The sequence below is a fragment of the Pristiophorus japonicus genome, chromosome 10 (assembly GCF_044704955.1).
Source record: "Pristiophorus japonicus isolate sPriJap1 chromosome 10, sPriJap1.hap1, whole genome shotgun sequence".
In the NCBI taxonomy this organism is placed as follows: domain Eukaryota; kingdom Metazoa; phylum Chordata; class Chondrichthyes; family Pristiophoridae; genus Pristiophorus; species Pristiophorus japonicus.
Genome location: NC_091986.1, coordinates 149,515,547 through 149,539,566, shown reverse-complemented (window position 1 = coordinate 149,539,566; position 24,020 = coordinate 149,515,547).

Here is a 24,020-nt window from a genome sequence, read left to right as displayed (position 1 = left end):
TCCAACTTAGTGTCATCCGCAAATTTGGAGATACTACATTTAATCCCCTCGTCTAAATCATTAATGTACAGTGTAAACAGCTGGGGCCCCAGCACAGAACCTTGCGGTACCCCACTAGTCACTGCTGCCATTCTGAAAAGTCCCCATTTACTCCTACTCTTTGCTTCCTGTCTGACAACCAGTTCTCAATCCATGTCAGCACACTACCCCCAATCCCATGTGCTTTAACTTTGCACATTGATCTCTTGTGTGGGACCTTGTCGAAAACCTTCTGAAAGTCCAAATATACCACATCAACTGGTTCTCCCTTGTCCACTCTACTGGAAACATCCTCAAAAAATTCCAGAAGATTTGTCAAGCATGATTTCCCTTTCACAAATCCATGCTGACTTGGACCTATCATGTCACCTCTTTCCAAATGCGCTGCTATGATATTCTTAATAATTGATTCCATCATTTTACCCACTACCGATGGTAGGCTGACCAGTCTATAATTCCCTGTTTTCTCTCTCCCTCCTTTTTTAAAAAGTGGGGTTACATTGGCTACCCTCCACTCGATAGGAACTGATCCAGAGTCAATGGAATGTTGGAAAATGACTGTCAATGCATCCGCTATTTCCAAGGCCACCTCCTTAAGTACTCTGGGATGCAGTCCATCAGGCCCTGGGGATTTATCGGCCTTCAATCCCATCAATTTCCCCAACACAATTTCCCGACTAATAAGGATTTCCCTCAGTTCCTCCTCCTTACTAGATCCTCCGACCCCTTTTATATCCGGAAGGTTGTTTGTGTTCTCCTCAGTGAATACCGAACCAAAGTACTTGTTCAATTGGTCCGCCATTTCTTTGTTCCCCGTTATGACTTCCCCTGATTCTGACTGCAGGGGACCTACGTTTGTCTTTACTAACCTTTTTCTCTTTACATATCTATAGAAACTTTTGCAATCCGTCTTAATGTTCCCTGCAAGCTTCTTCTCGTACTCCATTTTCCCTGCCCTAATCAAGCCCTTTGTCCTCCTCTGCTGAGTTCTAAATTTCTCCCAGTCCCCGGGTTCGCTGCTATTTCTGGCCAATTTGTATGCCACTTCCTTGGCTTTAATACTATCCCTGATTTCCCTTGATAGCCACGGTTGAGCCACCTTCCCTTTTTTATTTTTACGCCAGACAGGAATGTACAATTGTTGTAGTTCATCCATGCGGTCTCTAAATGTCTGCCATTGCCCATCCACAGTCAACCCCTGAAGTATCATTCGCCAATCTATCCTAGCCAATTCATGCCTCATACCTTCAAAGTTACCCTTCTTTAAGTTCTGGACCATGGTCTCTGAATTAACTGTTTCATTCTCCATCCTAATGCAGAATTCCACCATATTATGGTCACTCTTCCCCAAGGAGCCTCGCACAACAAGATTGCTAATTAATCCTCTCTCAATACACAACACCCAGTCTAAGATGGCCTCCCCCCTAGTTGGTTTCTCGACATATTGGTCTAGAAAACCATCCCTTATGCACTCCAGGAAATCCTCCTCCATCGTATTGCTTCCAGTTTGGTTAGCCCAATCTATGTGCATATTAAAGTCACCCATTATAACTGCTGCACCTTTATTGCATGCACCCCTAATTTCCTGTTTGATGCCCTCCCCAACATCACTACTACTGTTTGGAGGTCTGTACACAACTCCCACTAATGTTTTTTGCCCTTTGGTGTTCTGCAGCTCTACCCATATAGATTCCACATCATCCAAGCTAATGTCTTTCCTAACTATTGCATTAATCTCCTCTTTAACCAGCAATGCTACCCCACCTCCTTTTCCTTTTATTCTATCCTTCCTGAATGTTGAATACCCCTGGATGTTGAGTTCCCAGCCCTGATCATCCTGGAGCCACGTCTCTGTAATCCCAATCACATCATATTTGTTAACATCTATTTGCACAGTTAATTCATCCACCTTATTACGGATACTCCTTGCATTAAGATACAAAGCCTTCAGGCTTGTTTTTTTAACACCCTTTGTCCTTTTAGAATTCTGCTGTACAGTGGTCCTTTTTGTTCTTTGCCTTGGGTTTCTCTGCCCTCCACTTTTCCTCATCTCCTTTCTGTCTTTTGCTTTTGTCTCCTTTTTGTTTCCCTCTGTCTCCCTGCATTGGTTCCCATCCCCCTTCGCTATTATTTTAACTCCTCCCCAACAGCACTAGCAAACACTCGTGTTGTAATGCCTAAGAAAGGGAGAGAGAAGTTTGTGCGTGAGTTACACAGCACACATCCTGGTATAGTGATGATGAAGGCCATTGCCAGGGCTCACGTATGGTGGCCAGGAATTGATTCTGAGCTGGAAGCATGCGTGCATCAGTGCAACACCTGCATGCAGCTCAGCAAAGCACCTGCAGAATCGCCGCTGAGTCTGTGGTCATGGCCATTCAAACCTTGGTCCTGGATCCATGTAGATTTTGCAGGTCCCTTCCTGGGCAAGATGTTTTTAGTGGTGGTGGATGCTTATTCAAAGTGGATAGAATGCATAATCATGCCATTCAATATGTCCACGGCAACCATAGAGAATCTCAATGTCAGTGCGCGACACATGGTCTGCCTGACATCGTTGTTAGCAACAATGGATTCAGTCAGAAGTTTCAAGAGTTCATGAAACTCAATGGTATAAAACATGTAAGGTTAGCACTGTTCAAACCTGCATCCAATGGGCAAGCAGAACGTGCTGTCCAAATCATAAAGCAGAGTATAAAGCGAGTAACCCATGGGTCACTGCAGACCTGCCTGTCATGCACACTGCTTAGTTAGACAAGACCACACATGCTTACCAGGGTCTCGCCTGCTGAACAAATGATGAAGAGAGGTCTTAAGACCAAGCTAACTCTTGTACACCCTGACTTGAATAATCATGTTGAACACAGAAGACAGAGTCAACAAGGGTACCATGATCGTGCAACTGTGTCACGTGAGATTTCTGTTAATGATCCTGTATATGTGTTGAATTATGGTCAGGGTCCCAAATGGATTGCTGGTACGGTCATGGCCAAGGAGGGCAACAGAGTAATTGTTATTAAGCTCAAATGTGGGCAAACGTGCAGGAAACACAAGGATCAAACAAAGCTGAGGCACACAGACGAGCCAGAGCAGTCGGACAAACAAAACGTCGATGACCAACCAACCTACCAGCAGCCGTCAGTGAACTCAAGGGACATCAGTGAAGCCGGAATTTCCATCACGGACTTGTTTAATAAAAATTGACTTGCAATTCCTAACATGGCCACTGCCACTCCCAACAAGTCAACCAACCAACCACATGGTGCTGCTCGGGTATAAAAGGCCAGCCATTTTGTAAGTCAGACACTTTGGGAGTAAATAAAGCACAGGCAAGATCATACCTTGCTTAGTTAAACTGTACTCAGTTTGAACCTTATTGCATACATAACACCTTTGCTTCCTGATTCTGAGCCAATTTTGAATACAACTTGCCACTTTGCCTTGGATCCCATAGGCTTTTACTTTCGTGACCAGTCTGCCATGTGGGACCTTATCAAATACCTTGCTAAAATCCAGATACACTACATCAAATGCATTTACCTCATTGACCTTCCTTGTTACCTCCTCAAAAAATTCAGCCAAGTTAGTCAATCACAACCTTCCCTTAACAAATCCATGCTGACTGTCCTTGATTAATCCATGTCTTTCGAAATGAAGATTTATCCTGTCCCTCAGAATTTTTTCCAATAATTTTCCCACCACTGAGTTAGGCTGACTAATAACTCAGTCTATTTTTTCATGCTCACTCTTTGCTTTCATCATTTCCTTTTTAATTTCACACCTGCACTTTCTATACTCCTCTCGGGTTTCTGCAGTATCGAGTCCTCGGTATCTGTCATAAGCTTCCCTTTTTTCTTTATCCACCCTGTATACCCCTTGATATCCAGGGGGCTCGAGATTTGTTAGTCCCACCATTTTTCTTTCAAGAAACATACTTGCTCTGAACCCTCAGGATCTCCTCCTTGAATGCCTCCCACTGCTTGACACTGATTTACCTTCAAGTAGCTGTTTCCAGTCCACCTTGGCTAAATCACATCTCACCTTAGTAAAATTGGCTTTTCCTCAATTGAGAACTTTTATTCCTGGTCTATCTTTGTCCTTTTCCATAACTACCCTCAATCTAACTGAGTTATGACCACTAGCACCAAAATGCTCTCCCACTGATAACCTTCCACCAGCCCAGCTTCATTCCAGAAAAACCAAGTCCACAACTGACCCCTCCCTTGTTGGGCTTACTACATACTGGCTAAAAAAGTTCTCCTGAATGCATTTTAGGAATTCTGCACATCCTATACCTTTCACACAAATTTTATCTCAGTTAATATTAGGGTAATTGAAATCCCCTACTATTACTGCCCTATAGTTTTTGCACTTCTCAGAAATGTGCCTACATATTTGCTCTTCTAGCTCCCTCTGACTGTTTGGGGCCTATGGTACACCCCCGGCCATGTGATCGCCCCTTTTTTTCTTCAATTCAACCCATATGGCCTCATTTGATGATCCTTCTAACATACTATCCCTCCATACATTTGTCATTGTTGCTTTAATTAATACTGCAACCCCCCCCTCCTTTTTTACCCCCCCCTCTCTATCCCATCTGAAAACCCTGTAACCAGGAATGTTGAGCTGCCATTTTAGCCCTTCTTTCAGCCATGTCTCAGTAATAGCTATATCATACTCCCAAGTGTCCAACTGTGCTCTCAGCTCATCTGCCTTATTCCCTATGACCCTTGCATTGAAGTATATACCATTTAGCACTGTCAAACACCATTGTTGTCTATTTTCTAGCCTTTGTTTCCTCTGCCTTCTAAAGTCATTTTCGAATTTTCTGCTTTCCATTTCCAGCTTTGCTTCCCTCCCTTCTGAATCTACTTTCAGGTTCCCATCCTCCTGCCAGGCTAATTTAAACCCTCCCCAACAGCACTAGCAAATCCGACCCCTGCGAGGATATTGGTCCCGTCCGTCTTGTGCAGGTCCCACATCCCCCAGAAATGGTCCCAATGGAGATTACTACCTTTGAGGTCCTGCTTTTTAATCTCTCTCCTAGCTCCCTAAAATCTACCTGCAGGACCTCATCCCTCTTTGCACCTATGTCATTGGTACCAATGTGGACCACGACCTCAGGCTGTTCAACCTCCCCCCTCAGAATGTCCTTTGATGACGTGTCATCAAATGATGTCATCAGACCCGCTTCCTTCAATTGGCCGGCAAACGCGCTGGGCAGCTTAACAAGCTCAATCAACGTAAAATCATTCTACAGTGCAGGCTGGAGCCAGCAGAGGTCAGGACCCACCATCGACATCACCCACCATGGAACCTCTGAGGTTGGGGAAATCGTGGCCCAAGTTTCACTGCGTGCTGAGGTTCTATCTGTCTCCGGTGTTGCGAAGGATGGGTTTGGCCACACTGCCGCGGATTGAGCCATTTAGTTGGACCATGCCAAACCACCTGTCCTTTGTAGAAGTATTTATACAGGAAAACACCTTTGATCACAAGGCCACAAAGCAGCGGTCCGCACATAACGTCTTTGAGACCATATGGAAAAATGAGATGGTGGATCCTGTCGGATGGTTTCCCGAGCAGACTGTCAAAGTCATTTGGCATAAGGCTTCATCGCCAGAACTTTCAAACAAGCATCAAGATGTAGCTTAGCTGGTGGTGAGAAGAGCTCTTCCCATCAGATTTTTCATGCACACCCGGCATCTCAGCGCTACCACACACTGTCCTCAAGGTGGCTGCGGTGGGGACAAGACCATCATCCATCTCTTTCTGGAATGTGCATTTGCAAAGTAGGTCTGGAAAGAGATGCAGTGGTTTTTGTCGAGATTCATCCCGAAACGCTCTGTAACACAGGGCTCTGTGCTCCAAGGACTGTTCCCTGGGGTGCATACCAAGACAAACATCAACTGCTGTTGGAAGACCAACAACTCAATGAGAGATGCCCTTTGGTCTGCCCGAGACTTGCTGGTCTTCCAGAGTAAGGTGTTGTCCACAATCGAGATTTGCAGACTGGCACATTCCAAGGTCCAGGACTATGTGCTGAGAGATGCACTGAAGCTGTAGCCGCTGCAAAGGCTCAATGGGGAAAGGCCACGATTTAAGGTCCTCCCTCCAACGTACACCGAGGGTCTGGAACTAGTGTAATCCCCCCTCCTCGGACTGTATGACTTAGAAAATGCTTAATGAAAATGTACTTGCAATCTGTTCTGTAAATTGTGTACCATGTACTGCATTTAATTTGTATTATACTATATGAAAGGTGATGTGGATGGTATTGTAATGTAACTTGACAAATTTTATGAATAAAGTATATTTTGGGGAAAAATAGGAACAACACCACGTTGATCTTCATCACTAAGTTGAAGGGTTGCATATCACTGTAAGTTTAACAAATTTTTTTTTCTAAACATACTTTGCGCATGACTCTCATGAGCTATTGAGAGAATGGTTCACTGGATCTGTGAAATGTTTTACAAATGGAGTCAGAGGATTCGTTGGATTAACAAGGCAGCATGGTCTTAACTGTGCCTTACATGGTTTATACTTGTATTAAATTTACAAAAATGCATGTTTTTTTTTTAGATGTTTTCATCTTTTAAGTTAATAAGAAACGAAAAATATCTTCAGAATTGAATTAGCGAGTAGGCTGCTCCCTAATGGACATGGCGGGAAGCAACTTTTGGGGCTAGACTTTTCATTTTCATTGCAATCGCCCAAAAATGGGCGATATTTCCAGAGTTAGTGGTTGTTTTATTTTTCGGGATCGCTGGAATATCACCCATTTTAAAAACTGCTAGTTTTGCCTTTTTAATTTGGACGATAGCCGTAGCGATGTGAAATGGGCGATAGCGATGTATTCAGTTGTGCAAGGCCAGCATCCATAGCAATGGCCATTCTGTGCATGCGTGGGTTTTCTTTTAGGAAATTAACTTTTCCCACGATTCCTGCGCATGCGCAGAAGACTGAAAGGGAGGGAGAGAGAGACCGCATTTATATCGAGGCTAGCAAAGAGAAAAAAAACCTGATACTTAATTTAAAAATGAAGATGGATTATGAGGAATCGGGAGTGAGTGATGCTGGTGAGGTGACAGAGGTGGGTGAGGGGAGTGATTTGGCGGAGGTTGGAGGGAGAAGGAGAGCAAAACGATTTTCAGATGAAGCAAATGCAGCCCTTATACACAAGGTGGAAACTTGGTGGGGCCAATTAACCTGGGGTGGTTATATTCCAAAGAATCTGGGCATAGATCGCCGAAGTTGCTTCATCGGCGGCCCACGATGTTCGAGAGCCAAACCAGTGCCGCAAGCGCGGGAATGACCTGGTTGGGTCTGCAAGAGTAAGTATTAAATTATTACATTTATAATTGTAATGATGCAATGACTCAGTAATTGAAATATAAATCTGCCGGATTGTAATTAAGTTGATAATCTTGGTATCATGCGTTAGTTCCTAACCACGATCTTATTAAATTTATTCTCCGACCGTAGATATAACCATGCATCAATTGCATAAAAAGCGTATTAGCATATAACGTTAACAATGAATAGCATATGCGATGACTAATTGTCGATTATAATATCTGTGTGTTCTGCAATAGTATCTAGTAATATCTTTAATAGTATCTAGCCAATTAGCTTATGCCATGCTCTTGTCACCTTTGCAGAGGAAGATATCAAAGAATTGCACAGGAGGAGGGCCTGCTAACCTATACCAATTAACCGACTTGGAGGAGCGGGCCTCAGCACTTGTCAGTGTGCATAATCATTCGGCCTACCATGGCGATGCTGATCCCATTGTTGCACCACGTGGGTAATGTATAAACCATTGGTAATTTAAAGTAATTTAATTCCATTTGAGTATAATATATGAATGATGTAATGTTATGTAATTAATGATGGGATCATGAAATCTCATTGTAATGCCATGCAGTTTTTGTACTCTCATGATGTTAATTATATGTGATGTCTATTGGTGATGTTTATTGCAGTAGTGTTGCTCCTCGTACATATGCCTGTGCAGTGTAAGCATTCTCATGTCACCCTGGCCTCCCCTTCTCTTCTACTAACTTCAGTTATGTTTTCTAGCTCCCCAGGCTCCCAAAGAGCAAGGAAGGAACGTGGAAGCCCCTGGAGCATCACCACTTCTGGTGCAGTTCGCGCTGACCACGGAGGAGACAACTGAGGAGGATGATGAGCCTCAACTGTGCTGCTCAACTCAAGGGTCTAATATTCCTACGGCCACGCCCTCGTCAACTGAGAAAGTAGCAGGGCCAAGCATCAGTCAGCAGGACACCCCGAGTGGTCCAGCACCTACGCCGACCCCGCGGAGGTTGGTTCGGCGATGTAGGCATGCACACGACAGGCGGATGTCAACCTGGACATGGTTTCACTGTCGAGGACGAGTGTCGACGTTGGTCGAGAGCTCCTCCAGGCGACGGGTGGATTGACCAGTAACATTGCCGCACTGACTGCATGTATTTTGGAGGACATGATGCAGATGTTTGCGGCAATGCAGAGAATGGCCGATTCCGTTGATGCCATGTGGCAGGCGGTGGTCTCGGGATACGGCACTGCACCCCAAGGTGCCATATGCTGACAGATGCGAGTCAGGAGGAAGCAGTTGCTTCTGACTTGGAAGATGTTTCTTTGGAAACGACTTCTCCAGCTTCATCAGAAAATGTGCCTCTGCCACTGTCACCCGCCACCGCCCCCCACCCCCCCCCCCCCCCCCAGCAGCAGCGCTCGAGGTGCCCTGCTGCAAGACGGCTTGGTGTCAATGTGGATAGAAGGGAAAGTGGGAAAGGGGGAGTTCAGACCAGGGAGGGTAGAGGCAGAGGGAAGTACGGCTGCAGGTGGGGGGGGGGGGGGTGGGGGGCCTTATTCTTGTTTTTGAATTGTGGACTATTGGCGGGGTTGTTGTTGCTATTATTGTTATGAAAAATTTGTTGACTGTTGGGGGTGGGGGTGATGGATGTTTATATTCAATTATTTATTTGATGTATATGTTTGTTTTTTCACTTTAGTTTGTTTAAAATGTTTTTTCAAATGTGTAATTATTAAATATTTTTATTTAACTTAACATTGTTGTGCAGTGTCTTCTAATAACAGAAAGGTTAAACATCAATACAAGGGTTGCAAACAATGGCGAGGCCAGGCCAGGCAAAGATGAAACGTAACTTCACGCAACTATAACTGTCACCAACGTAACTTCACGCAAAGCGGTCATTTATGAACTGCTGACGTAACAGTCTTGCAGCTGCATAACTACCACGGGGCTTTTCCTGCAGTGTAGGGTGGAGTGGGGGCATGGGTTCATCGCCAGGCTGATTGTCCTCCCCGAGGTCCTCATCCTCCTCCTCCTCCTCTTCTGCCTCCCCTCTCTCCTGAGGTGGACCGGCAGTCCCATCTGACAATTCTTGTCCCCTCCTGATAGCTAAGTTATGCAACATGCAGCACACCGCAATGAACTCTGCTACCTGCTCAGGGTGGTATTATAGGTTGCCTCCTGGGTGGTTCAGGCATCTGAAGCGCTACTTAAGCACTCCAATTGTCTTTTCGACAATATTGCGTGTGCCTATATGGCTTTCGTTGTAGCGCTTCTCGGCTTCTGTCTGAGTCTTTTGCAGGGGTGTCATGAGCCAGCTTGCAAAGCCATATCCTTTATCCCCCAGCATCCAACCGTGACCTTGTGGCTGACTCTTAAACAGATCAGAGACAGTACTCTCACGCAAGATGTGTACATCATGAATGCTACCTGGAAATTTGTATTTACCGCCATGATTATTTGCTTGTGGTCGACAACGAGCTGCACATTCAGGGAGTGAAATCCCTTTCAGTTACGGTAAACTTCTGCATTTCCTAAGGTGCTTGCAGGGTGATGTGCGTACATTGCACCCTGCACCTCAAGAACCCCAAAGCCCTCTCGCTCTGTGCCTCCCTCATAGGGTCATAGGGACATTTATAAAGTCCATCCTACGAGCATAAAGGGCCTCAGACACCTACTGAATGCAACAATGTGTGACGTGCTGAGAGATGCTGCAAATGTTGCCAGCTGAGGCCTGAAAGGAACCCAATGCATAGAAGGAAAGTGCCACAGTAACCTTGACCTCAACGGTTCTGATGGTGCTGGTAGGCTGCAGATCTCCTTTAATTAGCTGGCAAATCTCACTGATGACCTCCTTTCGGAAGCGCAGCTTCCTAACACGTGCATTATTAGACAGGCCCAGATATGATCGCTTATCCCTATAAATGCGTTGGGTGTAAAGTCTCTTCCTCCTCAGCAGTCTGCCACCTCTTTGATTTGCACATAATGCTCTTCAATGAACCTTCTCCCATCTCTATTCTGCAGCATGTGAGTAGTCATCAATACTAGCTGAGAAATTACAGGCCCCATTACTATAAATGCCCTATTATGTCTTCAAAATTATTAAATTGTCCTCTACAAACGCATTATAAACACAAAATTCACCACAATGTGATTAGATTGTCACGATTTTAAAACGCCCTTAAAATCACTCACGAATTACTTCAATGCTACCATCAACCTGAAGCAACCTTTTATTAAAAGTCCTCCGATTTACAAAATGGCGTCCATACCGCTGGGTTAAGGTCAGGTGAGTGCAGTTTTTTTTGAGCGTCTTTTTGGGCGAGTGATCATTTGGGCGGTATATGGGCAAAATGCCGAAAGTAGCGCTCGCCGATAATCTGGGCGGTATTTGGGTGTTAGTTTCCATTATAAACAGTATTCTGGGCAGTGCACGAGTGATGATGTCAGATTTTATTAAAAAATATAGGCGGGCAGTTCAGCTCATTCCCGGCGGTAATTGTATGCCGAAAGTTTCGCCAAAGATAAATGGGAGATAATTGGGCGTCATTTCCATTTATAATCCAATATGGGTGGTAATCTGAATCACGGCAGTTATATGGGTGGTAAATGGGCGAATTTATGCCAAAAGTCTAGCCCTTGGACACGATGGTGTCATTGTAAACATCTGCAGTCTGGTGTGAACTACTCGCATCTTCTGACAGCAACAGCTTGTTTCATTGGCCAAAAAACACACTTACATGAATAAGGGTTTATTCGGAGTTAGGGTGCGGTTGTTTTATTATTGTTGCTAAAAATGAGATCACTTGGACAACTGCACAATTTATAAATTCTATAGTTTCTTAGTAGATAATCCGTCTACTGTATTTTAATTGGTGTTCGAAATGATTAGGAACATGGTGAGCAAATTGGGGTAAGATCAATACAGTATTAGTAAAGTTTACGACACCGAACTTCAAACCTTTCTCCCTTTGACATGTTTTAACGAGTTGCATTTGGCATTTGGCCGGGGCTCGGTGATTCTCCAATTACTGGAGCGGCTGTCATGAAAAATGAACTAGTCTTCTGAGCTCCTCCTTAATCGTTGGGAGTGACACTGCTTCTCCTAGTTCCAGCGAACCACATTTTTGGGCGGCAGAATGTAGCTGCCTTCCTACCAAACGCACCAGGCACCGATAACCGGAGAGCGACGCAGTTCGGCACATTCTCTAACATGAAATCTCGGAGCGTTTGGCGAGTACAGTGAACATGAGAAGAGGCGATTCCCCGACTCCTGGAACAAAGGCACAGTTTGGAAGTCTGAAGCCTGCACGTTGAAGATTAAGTGGGACTTTGCACTGTGGTGTCAAAACTACACATAGGAGAAAAGAGAAGGGAGTGACAGTGAGTTAATTAATGATGGCAAAATATTTCATCTCGTTGTTATCTGTCTTATATAAAGTTTGCTCGTGTAATCAGGTGACTAGGAGTTTTCTAAATGTATCCCTACATGAAGTTACAGCAGCAAAGTTAAAGGGCAGGGCTGCACAGCAACATTTTTAACGCCAGTAAGAACCAGTTTTGAATGGTTTTGTAAGGTGGAGCCAGTAAAGAAAATACCGTTCGTGGTTCTCCTTGTTTATGTTTCCTCTTCAGTCTTGCATCCACTGTTACTTTGAACTCTGTTATCGCTTCGATTGATCACGAAGGGAAATGGTCAGTTCAGGGACCTGTTCTATCCTCTCCCCGAGGTGTGCCTCCTATCAGCTCATATGGTTGTGAGAAAACTGCAGGCCGGTCACCTCGTCATGTCAGGGAGGTGAAGTACAGCAAAAAGAGAATACAATATATATTTCATCTCTCTTGGTTTGCAGTGTGGTGTCATGGTGCTTCCCCACAAAAAAAATAGTAAAACGCAATGGGCGCTGGTCCCGCTCGTCTGCCTCCCAGCAGCTTTTATAGAGCATGCTCGGAAATGGTCAGGAGAAATGATCGTGGGGACTTTGTACATTCCACGGGGGAGCATCAAAAGTAGGGACTGGAAGTGCCCGTAAAACAACTCAAATGTAACCCGAGATCTCTCCAGCAGCCTCTCACTCTAACAATGTAAATGATACTTCTGGGCTGGTTTAAACTACGTTATTGTAAGTCTTTATGTGGTGGATAGCAGTGTGTGTTGTCCAATCCATGAGCCACCAGCCACATGTGGTTAATTGGGAATTCAGATGTGTATAATTGTATTTTTGATTAGTAAATTTAAAATTAGTAACAGACACAATTGTTGGGCATGTGATCTCAATACTCACATTCCCTCGGTGTATGCATGTGTATTTTAACCCTTTTGTGGGTTTGTTGGTAACACGGTAAGACGAAAAGCAGAGCATGCAAGGGTTTTTTTTTGATCGTGTGTGCTTTACTTCCTTGGTTACTGCTTATTGGTTATATGCTCAAATGGTGTGTAGCACAAGTGAAAATGCCAGACTTCAACACAATGGAAACACCAGTAACAATGTATGGAGAGGCCAGCTGCCATCACGGTTAGCTCCACCAATCTGAATAACGGCTCCAGGCCAGCAGAAGAAAGCCCAGCCAATAATGAGCAACTCCAACAGGTTGCATCATGGCAAAGAGCAAGCAGGACCTATCCGCTTTCTGGATGGAGATCAACTGCTGGACAAAAGTGGGAGTGGGCAGGGAAGTGGAGTTGAGGCCAAAATCAGAATGGGGAAGCAAGCGCGAGGGGCCAAATTGCCTACTCCTGCTCCCATGGTCTTATGTTCAAAAACCTAGAAACTACTGCGATGTGCTGTGTCTGATAAATACATGTCACAATTCCAAACGTTGGTGAACGAGAAAGACTGCAAACTTTTGCACTAAATGGTGATAGATATCTGTTAAGTAAATATACACGTCAAGTACTTTAACTATATTGTGTGTAGGGCAGTTTCTACTAAAATTAGGCCATGTGACTAAAACTGTGTTGCCACAGCCATGCCTGTGGTTAGTCAGTGATTTCTATTGGTTTATAGTGTAGGAACATTTTCTCCATCAACACGATAGCAAGATTACTGAATTGACACAAACTAAACCATAGAATGGTAAATGACAGTTTAATGACAGTGATGTATATGTTGGAGTCAGTATGTAATTGTGAACTCAAATAGGTAGATCCTGTGATTATAGTGAATGGTACATCTCAACCTGCTGGTTACAAGTTCACGGCCCCATATTGCAAGTCTGCTTAACACTTGGGAGTGCATTTTTTCACAACTGTACTGCAATGGGGAACTCCATTTTAGAGAACTGTGGCGTGGTATTGATAGAGCAAGTCATGGACCAAAGTTACCCATTCTCCAAACTGATGAAGGCCACGTTCCCACGAAAGTAAAGTAGAAAGGTGTCTGTGTGAGTGGGTGTATGTATTTTATAGCTATCTCTCTTTCGCTCTCAGGACATTAAAAAATCAAAGTAATTCCCTCCCTCCATTAACTATTGGGAACATATGAGCATATATGCAGTCATTAAATTAAGTTGTGCCAAATTATCATCATTTGGTGGCAACTCTCAATGGATATTGTACTTTAGAAAGTTGTGTGGATTCATTTGCCATCCAGGTACTGTAGCAAATTCTGGCATGTAGTACCTTAACTTACCATCAATAATAGCCCGGAATTTGCAGTGGGTAATCATCATCATAGGCGGTCCCTCGAACGAGGATGACTTGCTTCCACATGAGTTCACGGATGTTTCAATGAAGGACCCGATGTTCCAGTTCTGAACTCCAATTGAAGGGTGGAAGATGCCTGTGCATGGATTTTTTTTAACGTGTGGTGACCATTGCACATCAGTCACCACATGGGCTTGACAGAGCTAGGCCTTTATCCAGTGGCAAGGGTTAACAAGGACGACTGGAGACCTGCTCTGCTGCACGCTGTTCCATTTATATATATATAATAAATCATAACAGCAATTCCTGTTTGTTAGGCAAACAAAACAAATGACACACATTTCAAAGTGCAAATTGGCATTGACAGGGCTGCTACTTCACTACAGAGATTTCCTAATATTGATGTCCACAGCCTCTTAAAGTGCTTCAGTATTGCTGCACTGGTTTTTGACGGAGGACTGGTGAGAGATCGTGGTGGAGGTGCGACAGAGGAGGATACGGGGCCCAGAAGAACCGAGGGCCCAGGGATAACACGGGCCAGCCCACACAATGGGTAATAACAAAGAATGAACAGCGTTCACTGTTATTATCCCTTTGAAACTGACCGCAACAATTCAGGATTTAGGACATGTGCATCCTAATGCGGAAATCCTGAAGTTGCGGTCTTTCATTCACTGCTCCAACACAGTGGACCCATAGCTGGCAATCAGTGTAATCAGGGAAATCAGTGAAACTGACAAAAACTTGGGCTTTTCCGCAGTAATATTGCTATTAAATACCCCATTAAAAGTTAGTCCTTGTTGGATTAGATGTAACTGGGGTTTTGACTAGCAAACAAATGTTATGGCCCTGAAAAACTAATTTTAATGATATGGCGTGTCAAATTTCTCCATTTGAATAAAAATTACAAATTTTAAGAAACTTTAAAAAATCATATTTTTTAAGTTTGTTCATATTTATTTCAAGTTTACCTTTTCCCCAAGTAAGAGCTTTGTTTTTCTGGTTTCCAGCCTGTTTAGTGGTCCTTCTACTGTAATCCTGCATGATTTATGGTGGAATTGCGACAGAAGCCGATGGAAATTTAGGGCACATAAAATCAAAGTAAACTCTAAACTGAATTATTTAAATTTCCAGACCATCAAGATATTGGACTCATTTCTTCCTCTTATCAAGACCAGAAGAATCTTGCCATGCCTAACCACCTGCCACTGGCCATGTAATCTAAAGTTGCTCTCTGTGTTTACTTGCTTGCATATCTATAATCCCCATGTGCCTTCTCCTTCCATTTTAGTTTAATTCAAACCTCTTTATTTATCCAAGGCATCCTGAACCTTGAAGCAGTCTCCTTTTTTAGTGGTATACATTTATTCTGCAACTTTACAATCTCCTTTTTAAAAATATCCCATTGTCCTGTGTAACAATTTCTCCTTCCATTTCACCTCATCTATATCACTCCTTATCTTTCTAAAATCTGCCCTTGCTTTTGTACTAATTTTAGGTAGCCTGCTTGGGTTTCAATGTTCTCTTCAGCTACTGGTTCGCTACTGTTATGTATGTATGTAAACCTCACCAATATGTAAGACTTGCCACCAGGGTGCACACCTGTGGGAGACCTAAGGGTCACCTGTGAACCCTGGGCAAGCAGGTATAAAAGGTAATCTACCATGCTGCTTCCTCACTCTGGAATCACATTAAAGAGACCAAGGTCACAACAGTGTGAGCTTATAATACAGTCTTGTGGAGTTATTCTGAATATAACAGTTGGCGACGAGTAACGGATCACGAACTTTCACGCGGTAATGGCTGCCGTTGGTATTCTTGAGAGATTTGTTGAGGGTGATGATTGGGAAGCCTTCGTTGAGCATCTCAACCAGTACTTCATGGCCAACGAACTGGAAAGGTCTGAGACAGTGGTCAGGTGCAAGACGATTCTCCTCACCGTATGTGGGTCTTCGATATATGGCCTCCTCAAAAATCTGCTGGCACCGGACAAACCAACGGACAAGACTTACACTGAGCTGTGTACGCTGGTTCAGGAACACCTCAAGCCGAAGGAGAGCATCTTAATGGCCAGGTATCGCTTTTACATGCACCATCGCTCCGAGGCCCAGAATGTGGCGAGCTTTGTCGCCGACCTAAGACGCCTTGCGGGACAGTGCGAATTTGCCGGATCTTTGGGGGAAATGTTGCGGGACTTTTTCATGCTTGGAATCGGCCACGAGGTCATGCTTTGCAAACTGCTGTCTGCCAAATCCCTAGATCTGATCAAGGCCATCACGATAGCCCAGGCTTTCATGTCCACGAGCGACAACACAAAACAGATATCTTCACAGAATCGAAGCTCACCAGCAAGTACTGTGCATAAAATAATGCTTTCAGCAAGCAGAACTGTACATGGCAGGGCCTACACAACCACAGAGGCCAGACCTAGGGTGACTCAGAGTCCGCCGTGGGGCGTGAGTGCGTATCTATTAACACCATGTTGGCGCTGCGGGGACAGTCATAGAACCCATCAATGTTGATTCAAGCACTATGTGTGCAAGGGCTGTGGAACAATGGGGCACCTCCAGCAAATGTGCAAACGATCTCTGACTCACCACGTGGCAGAGTCAGGAGAGGACGACCGATCCAGCGACAATCACGCTGAACGAGCAGGAGAGGCAACTGAACCTGAGGATGAAGAGTAAGTATATGGAATACACACCTTCATCACCAAAAGCCCTCCAATAATATTAAAAGTTAAACTCAATGGCACTCCAGTCTCCATGGAACTGGACACGGGGGCGAGTCAATCAATAATGATCCAGAAGCATTCGAGAGGCTGTGGGGCGACAAGAGCTGATCCCGATTCAGGCAAAGCTGTGCACCTACAGCAAGGAACTGATACTAGTTATTGGTAGTGCGGACATAAGAGTATCCCATGAGGGAGCAGTGCACGATTTACCACTGTGGATCGTTTCAGGTGATGGGCCAACGCTGCTTGGTAGAAGGTGGATGGGGAAGATTCGATGGAACTGGGAAGACCTCTGTGTACGTTCTCCGGCGAACGACGTCTCCCTTGTTCAAAGGCTAAGCAAGCCCCCACCTTCAGCTGAACCAGGCATTGAAGGGCAGATCCATTTACAGATCCCCGAGGCACAGGCCATTCACCACGACCACGAGGAGGTGAAGATCAACTGAGCAGCAGTACAGGCGCGGTACTCACCACCCAAAGCCAACGACCTCTTCGCGACGATGGAAGAAGCTCCAGGTCGACCAAGCAGAGTGGGACTTCGGCCGAAACGATCCAAATGCGTTTTCCCGACGCCAGAGGCAAAATCCCTGGGGAGGAAGATCGCGGCAGTCAGCATCACGGACAAGGACGAGAGTGCGCCCAGACCACCGGACGAAAGTGCGTTCAGACCACGGGATGAGAGAGCGTCCAGGCCACGGGATGTCGCTGCAACAAAACAGAGGCATGTGTTGCTCAGCAAGGAAGACAACTAGGCTTGGGACAATGGTAAAGGGGCAGCCGCTGCGAAGGCCAGGAACCCACCACGTTCCAATAAGTTGTTTGCTCTGTGTAACCCATGTAAGCGCCCTTTCGTGGCTAATGATGTATTAGGGTTGGGGGTACCTCACAAAAAGCCAAAGTGGCGGGCGAACCCCAACCAGTTGTACATGTATCCAATAAGTTAACCAAGGCAGTAGCCTGCATTCACGGGACAAAAGAGACGTACCAAAGAATGTCCCAATATTTGCTCGAGTCAGACAAGCTGCCAATCTCACAGTTTTTGGAGAGCAGAGGCACTATTACCAATGCTTTGTTTCGAATATGTCTAACACTATCTGTGCACTGGAACATGATCCGCCACGGGCCAGGCACTGAGAACGGCGCTGATGCCCTCAGTTGGCTACCTTTGCCCACCACCGGGTTGAAAACGGCACAGCCTGCAGACCTGCTCGTTGTTATGGAAGTGTTAGAAAGCGAGGGGTCAACCGAACAGCTCCCCAGTTTAGGACCTGGACCAGCCAGGAACCCTCATTACCGCCTGCTAACGGCGAACCGTTAGATGGGATGTTGCAGCTTATCCGTCACAAAGACAAAATGCTCATCCCATCAGATTGCCCCCTATGGGGCAACCCTGCAACGTTGCAAAGAAAGGCAGGGAGGCTACACACAGTCGGTGGTCCGGGGCCTCCATACCATGGCCCAGAATCCACGGGGACCACACGACCTCCCGCCACCACTGAAAGTCTCAAGGCCATATCGGCCATCCTTGGCTTGCCAGACCTTAGAGTTAGCGACAATTAGAGCGGGCAGCCCAAATCGTAAAGCCAAGCACCACACGTGTCACGGTAGACTCCCTACAGACCCGGCTATCTCGGGTGCTACGCAGTCACCAGACAGAATCATTCAGAACCGAGCCTTCCGTATGCTATCAGCAGAGAATGTACCATGATCGCACGGCTCCTTCACGCGACATCAGTATAAATGATGTAGACCATGATCATGGCTCCAGATGGGCTGCTAGCACTGTATTAGTCAAAGAGGGGAATGGAGTGTTTGTTGTGAAACCATGTAATGGGCAAACGCAGAAAGCATTTGGACCAGACCAAACTGCGAACTACAGATAACCAGGAACCACTGTGAAAGGACCTGGCCCCCAGCAACCCACTAACACAATCGACCTCGCTGTCAAACACAAGGATGAACCCACCATGCCCCACAGTCCGATCAGACCAGCCGCGTGGCCGTGCAGCAATGATCCGACCAACTCACCCATGTCAGGACTTCAACTCAGGCGATCAACCCGGGAACGCAGAGCGCCAGATCGCCTCAACCTGTAAATAACTTGTACAGAAGACTTGGGGGGGGGGGGGGAAGTGATGTTATGTATGTATGTAAACCTCACTAATATGTCAGACTTGCCACCAGCGGGGCACACCTGTGGGAGACCTAAGGATCATCTGTGCACCCTGGGCAAGCAGGTATAAAAGGTAATCTATCATGCTGTTTGAGGATGCTAAGAGGCTGCAGGGTGACTTGGACAGGTTAGGTGAGTGGGCAAATGCATGGCAGATGCAGTATAATGTGAATAAATGTGAGGTTATCCACTTTGGTGGCAAAAACAGTAAGGCAGATTATTATCCAAATGGTGACAGATTAGTAAAAGGGGAGGTGCAATGAGACCTGGGTGTCATGGTTCATCAGTCATTGAAGATAGGCATGCAGGTACAGCAGGCAGTAAAGAAATAAAATGACATGCTGGCCTTCATAGCGAGAGGATTTGAGTATCGGAGCAGAGAGGTCTTACTGCAGTTGTACAGGGCCTTGGCGAAACCACACCTTGTGTATTGTGTGCAGTTTTGGTCTCCTAATCTGAGGAAGGTCGTGCTTGCTATTGAGGGAGTGCAGCGAAGGTTCACCAGACTAATTCCCGGAATGGCAGGATTGACATATGAAGAAAGATTGGATCGGCTAGGCTTATACTCATTGGAATTTAGAAGAATGAGAGGGGATCTCATAGAAACATATAAAATTATGATGGGACTGGACAGGTTAGATGCAGAAAGAATGTTCCCAATGTTGGGGAAGTCCAGAACCAGGGGTCATAGTCTAAGGATAAGGGGTAAGCCATATAGGACACCTGTGGAATTCTCTACCACAGAAAGTTGTTGAGTCCAGTTCATTGGATATATTCAAGAGGGAGTTAGATGTGGCCCTTACGGCTAAAGGGATCGGGGGGGAAGGAGAGAAGGCGGGAGTGGGGTACTGAAGTTGCATGATCAGCCATGATCATATTGAATGGCGGTGCAGGCTCGAATGGCCTGCTCCTGCACCTACTTTCTATATTTCCTCACTCTGGAGTCACATTAAAGAGACCAAAGTCACAACAGTTTGAGCTTACAATACAGTCATGTGCAGTCATTCTGAACATAACAGCTACAATATCCCAAACCGATTCCTAAGAATTTACAAACAGCAATTGAAATATTCTACACTCTGCACTACTGTCTAAACTAATCATGTTATTTTGTACTCCAGCTCCATGAGGGAGGAAAACTATAGTTATCCCATCACCCAGTTTAATGCTGTTTCTTAGATGACAAGTATTCTGAAGTGAACACATGTTCTACTATTAAACTCCAACCACTGAGGCATTCTTAATTTTTCTAGTGCACTCAAAATACTACCTTGTTCTGGTTTTCTATTCTTCGTTCCACTGACACCCACACCCATAAGTCGTGAAGGTAAAATATAAGGGTAGGAACTCAGGAATTTCCGTGGCAATGCAGGCAAAGAAATATTCTTTTGTGCACGGAGCAGATTAAAGAAGCAACAATGATCAAGGAAGAAACTGCATTCGAGAGGAGTGGTCAGGCTCAAATAGGGCTTTTAGATTTTCTGATGCATCCATTAATGTGATACTACCAGAAGTAAGGGCCATTCGGACCTGTGAATAGGAAGGCACATGAGAGGGTGATGCAAACGCAATGGATGGAGATGGCTGGAGCAGTCGATGAAACCTGCACCATTCCAAGTATTGCTACACAGTTAAGGAAAAGGTTTAATGACCACAAGGCACTGTTCCCCATGTACAATGTATTGGAATGACAGAGGTAAGACTCCTATATCTATGTCCTCTCGGTATCATTACCTTGGTGAAAAGAAAATTGACCTATTGAAAGGAAACCTCCAGAACCAATCGTGCACCATGTTAACTATTAACGGTTGTGAAAACTCTTATTGCCTGCCACAATGGTTTTGCTAGTTTTGAAGGAGATGTGCTTAACGAGCGGCTGCACCTGTAAATCTGACAAGAATGGTATGTATGCAGCCACACAGGTGATAAATATAATTGCCTGTCACATTCTTTTAACTCTGTGTTTCCTCATTATCAAGGTAAAGGTCAAGCATAACCAGCGCCAAAAACCACAACTGGAAGAATAAAAACAACCGTGGAAACTTCAGCCTAGAAATTGGTAGGCAGGCTGGCATGAACTGGGCGTAGGGTATGGTGCCTGTGCCAGAACAGGTAGGCTCAAGGCACAGCTGATATTGGGCCTTGGGCCTAATTTAAATGAGCCTGGCAAGCTACCGATGCATGATGAGCATCACTGGGCAGTGTGCCAGCAAATCGGCTTTGTAATTTGGGCCAGGTCCTGGGAGGGACTGGGGAGCAATGTTCCCCCTAATTTTGTTTTGGCCTGCACTGGCCATTCAAATTCTACGCATGCACGGGTTTTCTATTTAAAAGCTGGCTCTCTGGCTGCACGGAACCTGCAGAGTGCGGCGCGGCCACGCATCTTAAAGGGACCATTGGTGGGGAGCTGACCTGAAGGAGGCCCATCAGTAGCATAGTGGTTAAGTTACGGGACTAATAATCTAGAGGCCTGGACTAATAGTCTGAAGTCATGAGTTCAAATCTTACAATGACAGCTGGGGAATTTAAATTCAGTTAATTAAATACATCTGGAATAAAAAACTAGTGGCACTAATGGTGACCATGAAACTACCGGATTGTCGTAAAAACCCATCTGGTTCACTAATGTCCTTTAGGGAAGAAAAACTGGCCTATATGTGACTCCAGACCCACAGCAATGTGGTTGACTCTTAACTGCCGTCCTGCCATCTGCAGTCCTGCCACATCTAGTCATGAATGGTAGACAATTAAAATAATTAACGGGAGGAGGAAGCTCCATGAATATCCATAGCCTCAATGATGGTGGAGCCCAGCACGCAGGTGCAAAAGCCAAGGCTGAAATGTTTGCCACCATCTTCAGCCATGTGGATAATCCATATCGGCCTCCATCACAGAAGCCATTCTTCAGCCAATTTGATTCATTCCACATGATATCAAGAAATGGCTGAGCGCACTGGATATAGCAAAGGCTATGGACACGATAACATTCTGGCTGTCATGCTGAAGACTTGTGCTCCAGAACTAGCTGCGCCTCTAGCCTAGATGTTCCAGTGCAGCTATAACACTGGCATCTACCCGACAATGTGGAAAACTGCCCAGATATGACCTGTCCACAAAAAACAGGACCAATCCAATCCAGCCAATTACCACCCCATCAGTCTACTCTCAATCATCAGCAAAGTGTTGAAAGGTGCTATCAAGCAGCAGTGCTATCAAGTGGCACTTATTCACCAATAACGTATTCACTGATGCTCAGTTTGGTTCCACCAGGACCACTCAGCTCCAGACCTCTTTATAGTTTTGGTCCAAACATGGACAAAATAGCTGAATTCCAGGTGAGACTGACTGCCCTTGACATTAAGGCAGCATTTGACCGAGTGTGGCATCAAGGAGCCCGAGTAAAACTGAAGTCAATGGGAATGAGGGGGGAAACTCTCCACTGGCTGGAGTCATACCTAACACAAAGGAAGATGGTTGTGGTTGTTGGAGGTCAATCATCCCGGCCCCAGGACATCACTGCAAGAGTTCCTCAGGGCAGCGTCCTCGGCCCAACCAGCTTCAACTGCTTCTTCAATAATCTTCCCTCCTTAAGATCAGAAGTGGGAATGTTCACTGATGATTGCACAGTGTTCAGTTCCATTCGCAACTCCTCAGATAATGAAGCAGTCCATGCCCAAATGCAGCAAGATCTGGATGACATTCTGGCTTGGGCTGATAAGTGACAAGTAACATTCGTGCCACATAAGTGCCAGGCAATGACCATCTCCAGCAAGCGAAATTCTAACCACTTCCCCTTGATATTCAGTGGCATTACCATCGTCGTATCCCTCACCGTCGATGTTCTGGGGGTCACCATTGACCAGAAACTTAACTGGACCAGCTAAATACTGTGGCAACAAGAGAGGGTCAGAGTCTAGGTATTCTGGGGCCAGTGTCTTACCTTCTGACTCCCCTTTCCACCATCTATAAGGCACAAGTCAGGAGTGTGATGTTATACTCTCCACTTGCCTCGATGAGTGCAGCTCCAACACTCAAGAAGCTCAACACAATCCAGTACAAAGCAGCCCACTTGATTGGTACCCCATCCACCACCTTCAACATTCATTCCCTCCATGCACAGTGGCTGCAGTGTGTACCATTTATAAGATGCATTGAAGCAACTCGCCACAGCTTCTTCGGCAGCACCTCCCAAACCCGCGACCTCTACCATCTAAAAGGACAAGGGCAGCAGGTGCATGGGAACACCACCACCTCCATGTTCCCCTTCAAGTTACACATCATCCTGACTTGGAAATATATCGCCATTCCTTCATCGTCGCTGAGTCAAAATCCTGGAACTCACTCCCTAACAGCACTGTGGGAGTACCTTCTCCACAAGGACTGCAGCGGTTCAATAAATGCCGGCCTTGCCAGAGACGCCGACATCCTGGAACAAATACAAAAAAAAGATAATTGTCTTCGGCTCCACATTCAGACAAGTACTTTTTAACAAACTTACCTTTTTGGTGGCAGCCTCCACCTTTAAGGACCATTGGTTCGGCCACAGCCCACTGCGTTCAGGTCAGACCAGTTTTGCAAAGGGGGTCTAAGCCAGGTTCAAGGCCCCTTGTTTGCATGCCTGTTTCAGATGTGGGCCCTGGAGTCAGTGCGCCTTTTTCTCCATTTACCAATATGTCGTCGCTGCATCAGGCGTCGAATGTGTGCCCGCATGCTGCTTGCCATAACTTTGGCACCTGTTTTACACTTCTAAAGCGGGCATGGCGTAAATCAATTTCTAGGCCCACTAGTCTGCACAAGAAGAGATTTTGTACCTTTATAGGAAGATAAACAGGAGAGGTGGTAAGAGATGGTCATATACTCAGCCATCATTTCTTCAAAGAGTTACGCTAGCATTTACAATGTTAAACAAACTTCTGTGATTTTGAAATGCTAGGAGATGATATGAAGGAAGAAGCTAGCTGCTCAGATGAAGAGTCAACAGCTGTCCCATCCTCACCTCTCTTACCTACCCTAGCACCAGTGGCTGATACACTCACTTGGGGGGATAGTGGCTAATAAATCAGAAAGATTTTCATTGGGTGAAATACCAAGCATTAGTCAGAATGAG